This window comes from Sapajus apella, unplaced genomic scaffold, assembly GCF_009761245.1.
Source record: "Sapajus apella isolate SASKATOON/1434 unplaced genomic scaffold, GSC_monkey_1.0 scaffold149, whole genome shotgun sequence".
Classification (NCBI taxonomy): Eukaryota; Metazoa; Chordata; class Mammalia; order Primates; family Cebidae; genus Sapajus; species Sapajus apella.
In genome coordinates this window covers 783565-799938 of record NW_022437089.1, presented here as the reverse complement: position 1 = coordinate 799938, position 16374 = coordinate 783565, and the positions used below count along the sequence as shown (strand labels likewise).

The window sequence follows — 16374 nt, the reverse complement described above, 5'->3', positions numbered from 1 at the left end:
GCTAACAACATAGCAAGTCATAATTCACACATAGAAAAATTTAACTCTGTGATGTTCAGACTTTCCTTTTTTTTTTTTTTTTTTTTTTTTGAGCCAGAGTTTCGCTCTTGTTACCCAGGCTGGAGTGCAATGGCGCAATCTCGGCTCACCGCAACCTCCGCCTCCTGGGTTCAGGCAATTCTCCTGCCTCAGCCTCCTGAGTCGCTGGGATTACAGGCACGCGCCACCATGCCCAGCTAATTTTTTGTATTTTTAGTAGAGACGGGGTTTCACCATGTTGACCAAGATGGTCTCGATCTCTTGACCTCGTGATCCACCCGCCTCGGCCTCCCAAAGTGCTGGGATTACAGGCGTGAGCCACCGTGCCCAGCCAGACTTTCCTTTTTAATCCTGTAAATAATGCTGCAGTTTGATTGTTTTCACTTTTATGGTATTTAATGTGGGCTGATTTTACAATGTTATATTCACTTCCAGATGCATACCTCTGCTGCTTTCTCTTCTATAAGTAGTGATGCTATAAACTTTGTTTCACAGAGATCATTCTATTTCAAATCATTTTAATGGTTATTACAACAATGGTTTCATTCAAATAAAATTTTTAAAAATGTGTATGTGTGCACACGTGTGTGTGTAAATTTTTATGATAAATATATATAACAATTTACAATTTTAATCGTTTGACTATACAGCTCAGTGGCACTGAGTACAGTCATGTTGTTGTAAAACCACCAACATCCATCTCTACAACCTTTCGTCTTGCAAAACTGAAATTCCATACCCGTTAAACACTAACTCCCAATTCTCCCCTTCTCCCCCACCCCACCGCAACTACTGTTCTACTTTTTGTCTCTATTGGACATATTTTTGTGTGTTTGGGTTTGTATATGTATTTTACATGCGTGTATACATACACAAGGGTATGTGGGGGTTGTGTTTTTATACACACTATAAAATATTGTGCACATTTGTTTGTTTTAGTTAACACATCCTAGAGATTATTTGGAATCATTTCATAGAGAGCCATATGATTCTTTTTAAGAGTTGGGTTTAAATAGTCTATTATGGATGTACTATAATTTATGTAACCAGTTTTTAAATTTTTTATTTATTGTTTTTAATATTTTTTAGAGATGGGATCTCACTCCATTACCCAGGCTGGAGTGCAGCAGCGTGATCATAGCTCACTGCAGCCTTGAACTCTGGGGCTCATGTGATCCTCCCACCTCAGGCTCCCTTGTAGCTGGGACTACAGGCATGTGCCACCGTGCCTGGCTAAATTTTTTATTTTTATTTTTGGTAGACATGGGATCTCACTTTGTTAACCAGGCTGGTCTTGAACTCCTGGGCTTGAATAATCCTCCTGCCTTGGCCTCTCAAAGTGCTGGAATTACAACCGTGAGCCATGCAGCCTAATAAGAGTGGCCTTTGAATTGCAGACTTAAAGAAAAAATTGTGTATGAGTAGATAAGCATACAGATTTATGACTGCAATACTATTTGTAGAGATCAGAGAGCTGTTAGGCTAGGAAGACGTTTTTAGCAGTTAGAACTAGAAAGCAAGACTTTGGAAACTTCCATTTATTCAAAAGAGACCTCATCTGAGCAGAGCATGTGAGGCAGGACCTTTTTACTTGACAGGAGGAACTTCAGCCAATTCTGGTTTGTGAATCTTGAAGAAAGTAGAACATTGTTATTTTCGGAGCATTCTAGGTTGTGTTAGCTCCTTTGTACTTGGGATTGGAGAGTCTCCCTCTGCTACTGGACCTTCTGCCTCTTTTGTGCTGTAATATGCGTAAGAGGTATCCTGGAAGTATTCAGGACCAGGTTGCGGTTGTTTCCTTGTTTTGGGACTGTTGAACCCTTTACATATATAGCAGCACTTTATTTAAGCTGTGCTAATGGAGCGTCTATTACGTGTCAGTTACTGTGCTAGCTGCTGGAAACTATCCTACCCTCAGCAGTCTTCTGGTCTAAGGGGAGGTCAGCTATGGTACAAAGTGCACTGCTTAGTTCTACTGATTTTTTTATTTTTATTTTTACATAAGACTTTGATGGTGAAAGAAACAGTATGTGAGCAAGCTCACTCCTGTCTTATCATCTTATCAAGTACCAGGTCTACTCTTATGAACCCCTGTGGACAGCACTGCTGTACCTCCCCAAGCCTGGGCTCAGGAGGTGGGACTTAAGCCCTGTTCCAGGCTCCTTCTCCATGCCGGCTGCTCTTCCACCATGCCTCGTGTCATTCTAAGGTCCTGTCTTCCCATAGTCTTCCCCTACCCTCCTCCTCCCCGGCCTCTACGCTCCGTTCAAGTAATAGCTACTTGGGTACTTTTCACCCAGACTTAGGAAATGTTAGCAGTTTGCCATATTCCTGTCAGCCCTCTTTTATGAAACTCAGGACAGATTCAGCTGAATCCCAGCCCTGTGGTTGCACTGTCTGTCTGCTCTGCTTCCCCAAGGTAGCCTGTCCCTTAAAGGTGACCGTGATATTCCCCATGCAAGGTTTTTGTTGTATTATAGATGACAACATGGAATAAAGTGTTTTGCAAATTTACTGGATGATATCCTACTATGGGAAACATCCTACAACTCTCTTTTCACTCAACACTTCACTTTTGAACCTGGTCCATGTTGCTCCATGCAGACCATGTTCGTTCATTTGGTATGTCTCCTTTTGCCATAGAAGTAGTTTTACAACAGAAGCCTGACCAGAGCCACGAGGGAGAAGGAGACTGTAGAGAAACAAGGATTGGCATCTGGTTTATGTTTATATCCTTTAGTCCTTTTAACCAAGAAGATGATGTTTTTATTTCCATGTTTGTGAGAGCTTTCCACAAAAAGAGGCATCCATTTTCTAGACTTATTAATAGGACAGTCCAAATGTTTTATTTTAGATTTGAAAGAAAGCAAATTAGGCTTCTGAGATATACACATTTCCCTTTGTCCTTGTCTCCTTTGCAACATTCCACGTTGCTGCTTAAACTTGAGCAGTTTCAAGCATGTGCGTACTTTCTATGTGTGAATCATTTTTTTAAACATTAGAGCATTTTTGGCTGGGCACGGTGGCTCACGCCTGTAATTCTAACACTTTGGAAGGCTGAGGTAGGTGGATCACTTGAGGTCAGGAGTTCAGGACCAGCCTGGCCAATATAGTGAAACCCCATCTCTACTAAAAATACAAAAATGGCCGGGCCTGGTGGCTCACGCCTGTAATCCCAACACTTTGGGAGGCTGAGGCAGGTGGATCACGAGGTCTGGAGTTCAGGACCAACTCCATCTGGAGTTCAGGCCTGGCCAACGTGGGGAAACCCTGTCTCTACTAAAAATACAAAAATAGCTGGGTGTGGTGACACACACCTGTAATCCCAGCAACTCGGGAGGCTGAGGGAGAACAGTCGCTTGAACCTGGGAGGTGGAGGTTGCAGTGAGCCGAGATTGTTTCACTGTCCTCAGCCTGGGTGACAGAGTGAGGCTCCGTCTAGAAACAAAACAAAAATTAACTGGGTATGGTGGTGCACTGCGCCTGTAATCCCTGCTACTCAGGAGGCTGAGGCAGGAGAATCACTTGAACCCCGGAGTCGGAGGTTGCAGTGAGCAGAGATCATGCCACTGCACTCCAGCCTTGGTGATAGAGCGAGACTCTGTCTCAAAAAAATTAAAATAAATTAAAGCCTTTTGGTAGTATGTAAGTTTTGACATTACTTTGATAAGTATTTTAAATTTTTCTACACATAATAACTTATTTTTAAAATACAAGTTTCTGTGTGCCTCTGGGTTTTGTGTTTTTGTAAACAGCAGAAGGTATTAGTCCATATTAAACAGTAATTTGTTCTAATATTTTCAGCTGTTTTTGAAATTACACTTGGCAAAAAAATAGACAAGTGTCTGCAGTTGTGACAGTTTGTCTTTTTGTTCTTTTTAACTCCAGACTAAATAATTCTAGTGAGTTTTTTTCTTGGCTCATAAAAACATGGGAATGATTAGAGTCATAACGCTTAAGTAGTTGGGGAAGGTTGAACGTCTGTCATCAATTGTATAAAATTTCCTGCTCATCCTTCCAGGTTTAAGACAAAACAAAAAAATACATGGTATTTATTAAGTTCTTATAAAATTTATTACAAAAGTAAAACATCATTGTAGAAAACTTTGAAAATACATATAGCTACAAAGATAAAAAATTAGGCCAGGCATGTGGTGGCTCACATATGTAATCCCAGCACTTCGGGAGGCAGAGGTGGGAGGATCTTTTGAGCCCAGGAGTTCAAGACCAGCCTAAGCAACATATTGAGACCCTATCTTTACAAAAATATTATAAAACAAAATAAAATCACTCTGGCGATTCCACTATCCAAAGAAAACTGCTGTTAATATTTGGTGTGTATCTTTCTAGACCAAGGCCTTCAACCTGGATTGAGAATTCAGGGCGAGGGTCTGTGACCTTGGATGGGAAAAACATTCAGTCTTTATTTTCACTAATCTCTCTGAAGATCCAGATTTTTAGCCAGGCATGGCGGCTTAACGCCTGTAATCCCAGCGCTTTGGAAGGCTGGGGCAGGCGGAGCAGTTGAGCGCAGGAGTTTGAGACCAGCCTGGGCAACATAGTGATACCCTGTCTCTTTTAAAAAAAAAAAAAATCCAGCTAAACATTGTGGCTCATGCCTATAATCCCAGCACTTTGGGAGGCTGAGGCTGGCGGATCACCTGAGGTCAGGAGTTCAACACCAGCCTGACCAACATGGTGAAAGCCTGTCTCTACTAAAAATACAAAAATTAGCTGGGCTTGGTGGCAGGTGCCTGAAATCCCACCTATACTGGGCTTGGTGGCAGGCACCTGAAATCCCATTGCACTCCATCCTGGGCGACAAGAGTGAGACGCTCTCTCAAAAAAAAAAAAAAAAATACAGATTTTCTTCAATGACAGTTGTAAGCAGCAGACCATGGTAGTATTAGGGGTATCAGTGACTGTCACAGTAGGGATCAAAGATGCTTTCATGTCATATTGTAGTTACAGATATTTTGAAATACCATATATGCCTATTACTGCTTCAAACTTAGGCTGATTATTAGACCCATCTCTAGATCTGGTTATTTAATGATTTACTGAGGAAGCACATATTATTTGAGTACCAACTCTTGAAATATGTTGTTAGTTTCCGTGCATTTTATACATTTCAAAACATTCTTCTGAGGAGGGGTCCAGAAGGCCAAAAGAGTCCATGGCAGAAAAAGCTTAAGAACGCCTGTTCTGTACTTTATACCTTATGTGACTATAAATATAAAAACAGACGTTAAGACGTGTGGTGGCACACACCTGTAGTTCCACCTACTTGGGAGGCTGAGGTGGGAAGATCACTTGAACCCAGGAGTTTGAGGCCAACCTGGGCAACATAGCAAGACCCGGTCTCTTGAACAAAAACCAGTCAGCACTTGACTAGTCAGTTAGTGGGGGGAAACGCAGGTACAGTTAAAGGAGTCAAAATTACACTTAAACTTAGGTCATCTTATTATATCAAACATTTATTAACATGTTTAGTGTTTTGTGTATATTTTGCAAAGTGTAAATGCAATTAAAACTGTTTAACACTACTTGATACCGCATAAATTGATTGGTGCATAATAGCCTAAAAGTTACTTTTGCTGTTGGCATTTTAAACATCCTTTCTAGAGTCTTCCTTATCTGCCTATAAGCATGTACACATGTTGTTTTGAGACAAGGTCTGTCACCCAAGCTGGAGTGCAGTGGTGTGATCACAGCTCACTACAGCCTTGACCTCTTGGGTGCAAGTGATCCTCCTACTTAGCCTCCCGAGTATGTGGCACTACAGGTGCCCACTACTACGCCCAGCTAATTTTTGTATTTTTTTTTTTAGAGACAGAGTGTCGTCATGTTGCCCAGACTGGTCTCAAACTCCCGAGCCCAAATGATCCTTCCGCCTCAGCCTCCCAAAGTGCCGGGATTACAAGTGTGCACCCACATGCCTGGCTCACATACTGTTTTAGATGAATGAGATCATATATGTGCTGTTGTATCTTGCCTTCTTTCCTCAACAAAATGTTGTAAATATCCATGTCCATAAAAATAGACTTATATCTTCACTTTTCCCCAAAATGAAAATAACTTACTTGTATTTTATCTGTTTTTTTGCTTTTGTTTTTGTTTTTGTTTTGAGACAGGCTCTTGCTCTGTCTCTCAGGCTGGAGTGCAGTAACGGAGTCACAGCTCACTACAGCTTCTACGTCCAGTTTCAAGTAATCCTCCTATCTCAACCTCTCAGATAGCTAAGAATACAGGCACATTGCATTACACCTGGTTAATTTTTTAAAATTTTTTTGTAGAAATGGGATTTCACTAGGTTGCCCAGGCTGGTCTCAAACTGATGACCTCAAGTGACCCTCCTGCCTTTGCTTCCCAAAGTACTGGGATTACAGTCATGAGCCACTGTGCCCAGCCTGCATTTTCTTATTATAAAAGTAATACATGTTCAATGGACAAAAAATTTTCAGAAAATATGCAAAGATGAAAAGCAAAAATTGTCCATAAATCTGTCATCTACAGATAAAGATAATCTTTGGATAATGTTTTTCTACCATCATTTTTAGTAACCACTTAACATTTCATTGTATGGCTATGCCTTGATTTAATTAAGAGGCTTTTCCATTATTTCTGCATTTTCATGACTCTGAAGGATGATGTGTCTGCCTGCTGATGGCTCCAACTCTGTTCTGCATCTCAGACCTCTCTCTTGAGCTCCAAATGTGATGGCCTCTTCAGCATTTACTTGAGTTGCTCATAAGTATCTCAAATTTAACAAGTCCCAAACAGTCTTGATTTTTTCCCCCTTCAAACCTGTTCCTCCTGTTGTCTCTATTTCAGTACACAACATCAACATCCACCCAGTTACTCAGTCTAAAATTCTAGGAGTCATCCTTGATACTGCTTTTGGGTTTTTTGGGTTTTTTTTTTTTTTTTTTTTTGGGTTGGAGTCTCTTTTTTCTCTTCTAGGCTGGAGTGCAATGGTGCAATCTTGGCTCACTGCAACTTCTGCCTTCTGGGTTCAAGCAATTCTCCTGCCCCAGCCTCCTGAGTAGCTGGGATTACAGGTGCCTGCCACCACGCCCGGCTAACTTTTTGAATTTTTAATAGAGGTGGGGTTTCACCATGTTAATCAGGCTGGTCTTGAACTCCTGACCTCAGGTGGTTCACCCACTTTGGCCTCCCAAAGTGCTGGGATTACAGGTGTGAGCCACTGGACCCAGCCTAATTCCTCTCTTTGTCTCATCATCCGTGAATCTGTCAGCAGGTCCTGTTAGGCCAGCCACTTCTCAGCATCTGCACTGATAGTATGCTAGTCCAAACCACAAAACGCCTCTCAGAGGGATGCAACAGGACTTTGTTGTAACTGTTTTTTTTTTAAATTGTAGAATTATTTTATAACTTCAAGTGTAAGGATAACCTTTCTTTTTTTATTTCTTAATGTTTTATTTCCATAGGTTTTTGGGCTGATTTGTGAAATTTTGGTGCACCCATCACCTGAACAGTATACGCTGAACCCAGTTTGTAGTCTTTTTTTTTTTTTTTTTGAGACAGAGTCTTGCTCTGTCGCCAGGTGCCAGGCTGGAGTATAGTGGTGTGATCTCGGCTCACTGCAACGTCTGCCTCCCAGGTTCAAGCAATTCTCCTGCCTCAGCCTCCCGAGTAGCTGGGACCACAGGTGTGCGCTGCCACACCCAGCTAATTTTTGAATTTTTTTTTTTTTTTTTTTAGTAGAGACGGGGTTTCACCATGGTCTCTATCTCTTGACCTTGCGATCTGCCTGCATTGGCCTCCCAAAGTGCTGGGATTACATGCGTGAGCTACCGTGCCTGGCCAATTTGTAGTCTTTTATCCCTCATCCCCTTCCCATCCTTTCCCTCGAGTCCCCAAAGTCTGTTGTATCATTTTTATGCCTTTCTATCCTCATAGCTTAGCTCCCACTTATGAGTAAGAACATACAGTGTTTGGTTTTCCATTCCTGAGTTATTTCACTTAGAATAATAGTCTCCAGGTCCATTCAGGTTGCTGTGAATGCCATTAAGTCATTCCTTTTTATGGCTGAGAAGTATTCGTGTGTGTGTGTGTGTGTCTCACAATTTCTAATTTCTTTATTCATTTGTTGATTGATGGGCATTTGGACTGGTTCTATATTTTTGTAATTGCAAATCGTGCTGCTATAAACATGCGTGTGGACGTATCATTATGTAATGGGACTTTGGATGACATATTGAACAACTTCCTCACTGACATCCTTGTGAAACACTACCTGTTACATGGGTCTGTTTGTTATACCAACACTCAATTCTAAATGATGGAATTCTTTCACATTTAGTCTCTTTCATTTGGCTGTTACAGTTCACTTTAAACACTGGGTTCTATTCCTGCTCCATGCTGAAGGATATGTAGTACATCAAGCTATAGTCCATTGATTTACTCCACAATTGAGTAAGTAAAGTATCTACAGTACTTCAGGCCCTGTGTTAGGCAGGGATGGGGTAAACTAGACAGATTTGGTACCTGTCCTCATGGAGCTTGAGTTTGGCGGCAGAGACAGACCTTAGATAACTATACAAGTACTTAAGTGTTCAGAAGGACAAGTATGGGGGTGGGACTCAGTATGATCCTCTGCAGTCACGTGCTGCACAATAGCATTTCAGTCAACAACAGAGCACATATACATTGGTGGTCCCATAAGACTAGAATGTCATGTTTTCACTGTACATTTTTTTCTATGTTTAGATATAGAAATACTTATCATTGTGTTCCAGAAGTGTATAGTAGGGTACATCATCTAGGTTTGTGTAAGAACACTCACTGATGTTAGCACAAATAAATCTCCTAATGACACAATCTCAGAACATGTCCCTGTTGTTGAGCGACTCATGACTGTACAGTGGGGTAACAGCTCAGTCTTGGGAGGGTTAAGGAAGTCTTCCCAAAGGAGGCAACGCCTATGCAGGGAACTGAGGGTTGAACAGAAGTGGGGAAGGTGCAGAGTGGAAGAAGCCTTTCTGGATGGAGAAGAGCATGTGTGAAGCCCCTCAGTCTGGCAAGAGCTCGGCCAGGGTTATCAGAGAGGTCAACAGGGGCTGGATCATGCAGGATTTTGGATGTTAACATCAGAGCAATAGAAAACATGAAAGGTAAGGTGGTTTGGGTTTTGAATTTTTATCAAAACATTGCAACTACTCAGTAACAAGTTAGATATAGCAAAAGAGACTATTATCAAAACAGCAGTCTACCCCTTTCCTTCCCTTCCCTGACCCAGAGATGTCAGCTTTTAACCGTTTCTAATTTTAGTTCCTTCGATGGTTGCCTTCAAAATTAAACCATATGCTTATACATCTTTCTTGATTTGCCAATTTTAGGGAACTGTATTAACTCCCTGAAATGAAAGAGGATGACTAAGCTTACCTTACCTTTCCATGTTGAAATTCATATTCACATTTCTCTGTGATTTTTTTTTTTTTTTTTTTTTTTGAGTAGAGTCTCACTTGGTCGCCCAGGCATGAGTGCAGTGGTGCGATCTTGGTTCACTGAAACCTCCACTTCCTGGGTTCAAGCTATTCTCCTGCCTCAGCCTCCCAAATAACTGGGATTACAGGTGTGCACCACTGCACCCAGCTAATGTTTGTGTTTTTAGTAGAGACGGGTTTCACCATGTTGTCCAGGCTGGTCTTGAACTCTTGACCGCAGGTGATCTGCCCACCTCAGCCTCCCAAAGTGCTGGGATTACAGGTATGAGCCACTGTGACCGGCCCACAATTCTTTGTGATTTTTAAACAGTATTTTAGTCCATATGTCAGTTCACCTCTGTTTAAGATAAGGATATTAATAACTCTACTTTTCCTTCCATTTTCCCTCCTCAACTTCTGCCTCCTAAAAGCTATACTTGACCATATAGATTCTTAAAATTGTCAACATTTATATTTTGCCCCGCAATCACAGCCAAGTCGTAGGTTAAATTCTAAAGTTGAAAATAGTCAACATTATTTACATTATTACACATGTGAGTATTGTTTTTGGTGATACCAAATAATGAATGTGCTAGGATTACATTTCCTTCTTTACAGGTCTGGACCACTTAAAGGAGAATGACCAGTCAAGGTCAAATGGATTCTCTTTTCTTAGATTCCATCTCCTGCTTAAAGTCTTGGTAGGATTTGATCTGCTCCATATTAAAACCTTGGCTTGGTTGTATAGCTGTTTGTTTTGCCCACTGTTTCCAGTTGCCTTTTTATTTTGTTTAATATTCCTTGATCATGTGGTAAAATGCTGTTACTAGTGCTGTGTATTCCCTATGATTATGTTTTTTCCCCACTGAAGGCCTTTCTCTTGGAAGGCCTCTGCCTTCTGCAATCTGGGCAAGTATTTGCTCTTTAAGGTTGCATACAGCTATGTCTGGATCTTCGCTTCATTGAGCTCTTGGGTTGGAGCCCCTGTGTCTTAGAACCCATGTCTTCCTTCCTTTTACGTGGTTTACTTTCTTATTTTCTAGACTGCATCCTTAAATAATGTGCTAGGATAGGGTGCATGCGGGAGTAAACTGTAGTGGATACCGTTGTCACCTACCTCGTATCCATTTCTTCTTTGCCCATTCCCAATGGAATTCTGATATTATTCACCTTTCTACCTTATTCCCAACTTCAGAAAGGATCCTTAAGTCATTCCACACATTGCATTCCCTTGGCAACTGTTATTGGTCAAGGATGGACATACGATCTAAGTTGGTTCACTCAGACTGATGGAAAGGACTTCGGTGGCATGCCCAGGGAAGACTGTTTTTCTCTCGCTGGAGTAAATGAGAAAGATGTTGCTGGGGGCTCTTTTGTAACCTCTGACTGAGGGACAAAGCCTGAGGATAACACCTGCTCACCAAGGAAGGTGGAGCAAAGAAACGGGAAGAGCCTGGGTCTTGATGCTGTTGCACTGGTTGTATTGCGGTCATTCAATCTGAATACTTTTGTCAACTCTTTTTTTTTTTTTTTTAAAATACTAATTTATATCCTTTCATTTTCTCTATGTGGACTGCTGTTTAACTTTGGACCTCTTATATTGGTCCTCTGTCTTCTCTCATATTTTCCATTTATTGGGCGGTGGGGGTGCTCTGAATTTTGGAAGATCTCCTGAATTTCTTTTCTTTTCATTTTTCTTTGAGGTGGAGTCTCACTCTGTCGCCTGATGCCAGTTCACTGCAACCTCCACCTTCTAGGTTCAAGCGATTCTCCTGCCTCAGCCTCCTGAGTAGCTGGGATTACAGATGTGCACCACTACGCCTAGCTCATTTTTGTATTTTTAGTAGAGATGTGGTTTCACTATGTTGGCCAGGCTGGTCTCCTGACATCAGGTGATCTTCCTGCCTTGGCCTCCTAAAGTGTGTGAGCCACCGTGCCCAGCCTCCTGACTTTATTTTCTGTCCCTTCTGTTAAATTATTTATTTCAGCCAAACCTTTTTTTTTTTTTTTTTTTTTTTTTTTAAACTTACTGTGAAGCCTGTGTGCCCGCTGCCTAGATTAGACAGTTGTTAACATTTTGGCATATTTTTTTGGTCTGTATAGATAGGGTGCATTTTATACCTTTTTGCTCACCATTTAAAAGGAATTCACAGATGTCACGACATTTCACCCCTAAGTACTTCAGCATACATCTTCTAAAAATAAGGGCATTTTCTAATATAAGAACAATACCTGGATCATATCTTTAAAAGTTAATAACTCTCTAATGTTATCAGGCACCCACGTTAAATTCAGATTTTCTGCAAATGTCTGTTATTGCTGTTAGGAAGCCTCCAAAGCAATTAAGATTTATACATTGCATTTGAATATGCTTCCTTTGTCATTTATTTATTTATTTAGAGATGGAGTCTCGCTCTGTCACCCAGGCTGGAGTGAAGTGGCATGATTTTCGCTCACTGCAACCTCTGCCTCCTGGATTCAAGTGATTCTCCTGCCTCAGCCTCCCAGATAGCTGGGATCACCACCACACCTAGCTAACTTTTTTGTATTTTTAATAGAGACAGGATTTTTACTAAACCATGTTGGCCAGGCTGGTTTTGAACTTCTGACCTCAAGTGATTCACTCGCCTCAACCTTCCAAAGTGCTAGGATTACAGGTGTGAGTCGCTGTGCCTGGCCCCGTTGTCTCTTTTAACAAAAACAGCCTCCCCACTTCTCCTTCACCTGTGATACTGCCTTTTTGAAGTAGCCCAGTTGTCATATAGAAGGACCCACGTTTTAAGATACATATATATTTTTTTAGAGACGGGGTGTCACTATGTTGCCCAGGTTGGCCCTGAACTCCTGGCCTCAAGTAATCCTCCTGCCTCAGCCTCCCAAGTGAGCTGGGACTACAGGCTTGTGCTACCATGACTAGATGGCCCACATTTTAGATGTCTCTCTTTTATTGTGATATAATTTAACTTGTTTATCTATATATATTACTTGTAAATGAGAAGTTAGGCCTACAGGTGTGTTCAGGTTAAACATTTTGGGCAAGAATATTTCATAGGCAGTACTGTGTACTTCATACAACATCAGCTCACCAGGTACTTAATGACTGGTTACCCTGTGGTTTCTGATGCTACGTTTTACACTTGATTAAAGAAGGAGGTGATTGCCAAATCTCCCCATTGTAGATGATGTACAATTTTCCTGTTGTAATTGATACACGATCTGTGATAGGATGTTCTGGCACCATACAAATATCCTGTTGCCCAACAGCCATTTGTGTAATGATTTTAGCATTTATTGATCCTTGCCTGAAACCGTTATTACATTGGGGGTTGCAAAATGATAGTTTCTTTAATTGTCATCTCTTTTACATTTAGTACTATCATTTCTCTGTAATGAATTTTCCCTCATCAAATAAGGAGGAACTATATTTTCTTCTAAAAAGACAGTGTAGATGCTTAGTCTTTGCCTTTAATTATTACATTTCAGAGTAAGGAGTTGATATAATAATAACCTCAGATGGTGGCAAAATAGCTGCTGTTGTGTTTCCTTTTCTCTTTCATGTCAATGTGGACTCATAGAGATTTCTTTATTAAGTGTTTTACAATTTAAATTTGATTGAGAGTCCCTTCATGCCTGTGCCTATATTCTGGCACACCCTCATTAATGAGTCTTTGAACAATTTTTTGTTTTCTGGCACAAGATACTCCATCCCAATATGTGCTTTTCCTGTCCCAGAACTGGTTCCAAGGAGCTCTGGTTCCTTTTAGTGGCAATGGTATTTAAAATCCAACATTTGGGTGCTAAATGTACTCATTCTTACTGGGGTGACATTACATCTAGGCACTTTCAGAGAACAGATCTAGAAAATATATTCAGTTTTTATTTTTTGATTTTTAATTTTTTGGTAGAAACAAGGTCTCACTAGGTTGCCCGAGCTAGTTTCAAACTCCTGGGCTCAAGTGATCCTCCCACCTCAGCCTCCCAAAGTGCTGGGATTACATCTGTCAGGAAAACTGCTGGTAGAGATTTTTTAAAAAGAAAAAGAAACCAAAGTGCTGGGATTACAGACGTGAGCCGCTGTGCCCTGAATTGTTTCTTCTATGGCAATTTAACATTACAGGGTTCTTTAACTTTTTTTTTTTTTTTTTTTTTTTGAGGCACGGTCTCACTCTACCACCCAGGCTGGAGTGGTGCAATGGTGCAATCCTAATTCACTGCAGCTTCTAATGCCTGGTCTTCAAACAGTCCTCCTGCCTTAGCCTCCTGAGTAGCTGGGACTACATGCCCAGCTAATTTTTAAAAATTTTTTGTAGAGATGGGGGTCTTGTTGTGTTGCCTAGGCTGGTCTCAAACTCCTGGCCTCAAGTGATCCTCCCACCTCGGCTTCCCAAAATGCTGGGATTACAGGTGTACGACACCTGGCCAACTTTTATTTGATCCTCATTTTTTCCTTACACTGTAAATGTTGGGTCTTGCTAATATTAACATAGTTACTTATTTGCTTTATTTTGTGATAGTTGTAAAATTACAAAATTATAATACCAATATTACGATTAATAGCTGGGCATGGGGTGTACGCCTGTAGTCCCAGTTACTCAGGTGGCTGAGGTGGAAGGATTGCTTGAGCCCAAGAGTTTGAAGCTACAGTGAGCTGTGATTGTGCCATTTTACTCTCACCTGAAAAGCTACAGTGAGCTGTGATTGTGCCATTTTACTCTCACCTGGATGACAGAGTAAGTGGGGAAAGAAAAAAAGAAATAATACTGGTAAGATCCAGAGAAAGCCCTAAATATCTGAAAATTAAACAGTACTCTTTGCAGCTTCCTCACCTCTCTCAGTCTTCATAGAATTAAAGAGAGTTAGGGCCTTGCACTGGATTAGGCTTTGCCTTAAGGAAATGTTGTGTTTGGTTTGATCTTTTATCCAGACCATTAAAACATTTTTGATGATTATTAGTAATAAGGCTATTTCACTTTCATATCATTTGTGTGTTCACTGGAGTAGCACTTTCAGTTTCCTTCAAGAACTTTTACTTTGGGCCGGGTGCGGTGGCTCAAGCCTGTAATCCCAGCACTGTGGGAGGCCGAGGCGGTTGGATCACGAGGTCAAGAGATCGAGACCATCCTGGTCAACATGGTGAAACCCCGTCTCTACTAAAAATACGAAAAATTAGCTGGGCATGGTGGCGCGTGCCTGTAATCCCAGCTACTCAGGAGGCTGAGGCAGGAGAATTGCCTGAACCCGGGAGGCGGAGGTTGCGGTGAGCCGAGATCGTGCCATTGCACTCCAGCCTGGGTAACGAGCGAAACTCCGTCTCAAAAAAAAAAAAAAAAAGAACTTTTACTTTGATTCACAACTTGGCTAACTCTGATACAAGAGGCCTAGCTTTTGGCCTCTCGGCTTTCAGCATGCCTTCCTCACTAAGCCTGATCATTTGGTTTTTGGTTTAAAGTGAAAGACATAGGACTCTTCCTTTTACTTGAATGCTTAGAGGCCATTGTGAGGTTATTAGTTGGCCTAATTTCAGTATTGTTGTGTCCCGGGGAATAGGGAGACCCAAGGGGAGAGAGAGAGAGAGAGAGAGAGAGAAACAGCTGGTTGGTGGAGTAGTCAGAATATACACAATAATCAGTTAAGTGAGATTTGTCACCCAGGCTGGAGTGCAGTGGTGCGATTTCAGCTCATTGCAACCTCCACCTCCCGGGCTCAATCAGTTCTCCTGCCTCGGCCTCCCAAGTATCTGGTACTACAAGCATGTGCCACCACACCCAGCTAATTTTTGTATTTTTTAGTAGAGACCGGGTTTTGCCATGTTGGCCAGGCTGATCTTGAACTCCTGACCTCAAGTGATCTACTCCTCTCAGCCTCCCAAAGTGCTGGGATTACAGGCTTTAGCCACTGCGCCTCCCCAAGTTTGCCTTTTTTTTTTTTTGTGGAGATGGAGTCTCACTCTATTGCCCAGGCTGGAGTGCAGTGGTGCAGTCTTGGCTCACTGCAACCTCTGCCTCCTGGGTTCAAGCAATTCTTGTGACTCAGCCTCATGAGTAGCTGGGAATACAGGCGTGCACCACCACACCTGGCTCATTTTTGTGTTTTTAGTAGAGACAGGGTTTCACCATGTTGGCCAGGCTGGTCTTGAACTCCCGACTTCAGGTGATCTACCTGCCTCAGCCTCCCAAAGTGCTGGGATTACAGGCCACCACACCCAGCAAAGTTTGTCATCTTTTATGGGTATAGTTTGTGGTGCCTGAAAATGATGATGGTAGTAATGTCAGAGAGCACTGATCACAGATCACCATAACAGATAAAATAATGAGAAATTTGAAGCATTGTCAGAATTGCCAAAATGAGACATTTGACAAAATGAAGCGAGCACATGCTGTTGGAAAAATGGCACTGATAAGCTTGCCATACATCCTCAATTTGTTAAAAACTCTATCTGCGAAGTATAGTAAAGCAAAACACAATCAAATGAGGTGTGCCTGCATATTAAAACCAAGAGGCTTATCGCAGAAACGTGAATGTGCTGCACAATCCAGAATCAGTTGGTGTAATTCACCACATTAAGATAATAAAGAAGGCCGGGTGTGGTGGCTCACGCCCGTAATCCCAGCACTTTGGGAGGCCGAGGTGGGCAGATCACCTGAGGTCAGGAGTTCGAGACCAGCCTGGCCAACATGGTGAAACCCCATCTCTACTAAAAATACAAAAATTAGCCAGGCATGGTGGCATGCGCCTTTAGTCCCAGCTATTCGGGAGGCTGAGGCAGGAGAATCCTTAAACCCAGGAGGCAGAGGTTGCAGTGAGCTGAGGTAATGCTAGTGCATTCCAACCTGGGTGACAGTGAGACCCAGTCTCAAAAAAAAAAAAAAAAAAAAAAAAAAAAAAA

At 41.7% G+C, this 16374-nt stretch overlaps 1 protein-coding gene across 1 annotated transcript in view; it reads left to right on the top strand.

Moving 5' to 3' along the window:
- MECP2 (methyl-CpG binding protein 2) overlaps positions 1 to 16374 on the top strand; it is a 67820-nt gene that overhangs the window by 12518 nt on the left and 38928 nt on the right. The window lies entirely within an intron of this gene.